Raw genomic sequence first — 810 nt, 5'->3', positions numbered from 1 at the left:
CAGAACAAAAACAAATTGAAACCCACACAAAATACCGCGGCATCCTCTTCAAGACATGCTCTTCGTCCGCAGCACCTGGTATTGTTGCAACCGCCAGCCATCGAGCGCGTCCGTGAACGTGGTGGTGGTGGCGCGGAAGTGGGGTGGTGAGTGCGTCAGTTGCCAGTAGTCAAGGCGTCGTTTCTCGCTCACGTGGGTCGGCATTGCAGAATAAAGAGCGGCATCATGCGCGCACGGCATGCACAAGGGCAAAAGGGAGGAACAAAGAAGCACGGTGGCGGCACTCAGCCACGGGGGACAAGGGTCCACATCGACTCTGCGGTCGGTTGACCTTCAGACGTCCGGTTTGTAATCACGCCGCCGCCGCGCACTTCGTGTGTCTGCAGGAGACTGGGGGATGGAGGGAGGGAAGAGAGAGGCGGTGCGGCCCGCATCGATCCCGGTTGGGTGTGACAACGGTGAGGTCATCTCGTCAGATCGCCGGCAGCAAAGACGGTCGCCGTCAGCGGCGGTCAGTGCCTTCCTTCTCCCACCGCAGCGCCACTCCACCGACGCCGTCGCCCGCCTCCTCCCCACCGACACAACGAGGAGACAACAGCAGGAGATGTAACGCCCGCAACGATCAGGCTGCCGCAGAGTCTCGTTGCAGCCGCCATGACCAGACGAGTGGGATGCAAACAAAAAGAAAAAACAAAAAACAATTGCCCCCTCAAGCATCTCAGCACAAAGTGGAAGCACAGCAGCCGGCACACAAGGCGCAACGCCGTTCAGTGGCTACCAGCACTCACCCTCAGTTACGCGGCAACATGA

The 810-nt window shown here is 59.6% G+C and overlaps 2 non-coding genes across 2 annotated transcripts; both read right to left on the bottom strand.

Moving 5' to 3' along the window:
* Window positions 1-154: 154 nt before the first annotated feature.
* Tc00.1047053419671.20 lies at window positions 155-230 on the bottom strand. Its single transcript, XR_008254167.1, has one exon. It is a non-coding gene; the product is annotated as a C/D small nucleolar RNA (snoRNA), TB8C3C3 (small nucleolar RNA).
* A 51-nt stretch (window positions 231-281) lies between these two features.
* Tc00.1047053419671.10 lies at window positions 282-361 on the bottom strand. Its single transcript, XR_008254166.1, has one exon. It is a non-coding gene; the product is annotated as a C/D small nucleolar RNA (snoRNA), TB8C3C2 (small nucleolar RNA).
* Window positions 362-810: the final 449 nt, after the last annotated feature.

Source organism: Trypanosoma cruzi (genome assembly GCF_000209065.1).
Source record: "Trypanosoma cruzi strain CL Brener chromosome Unknown tcruzi_1047053419671, whole genome shotgun sequence".
In the NCBI taxonomy this organism is placed as follows: domain Eukaryota; phylum Euglenozoa; class Kinetoplastea; order Trypanosomatida; family Trypanosomatidae; genus Trypanosoma; species Trypanosoma cruzi.
Note: the sequence above shows the minus strand (reverse complement) of the source record. Positions and strands in the feature narration are given on the sequence as shown.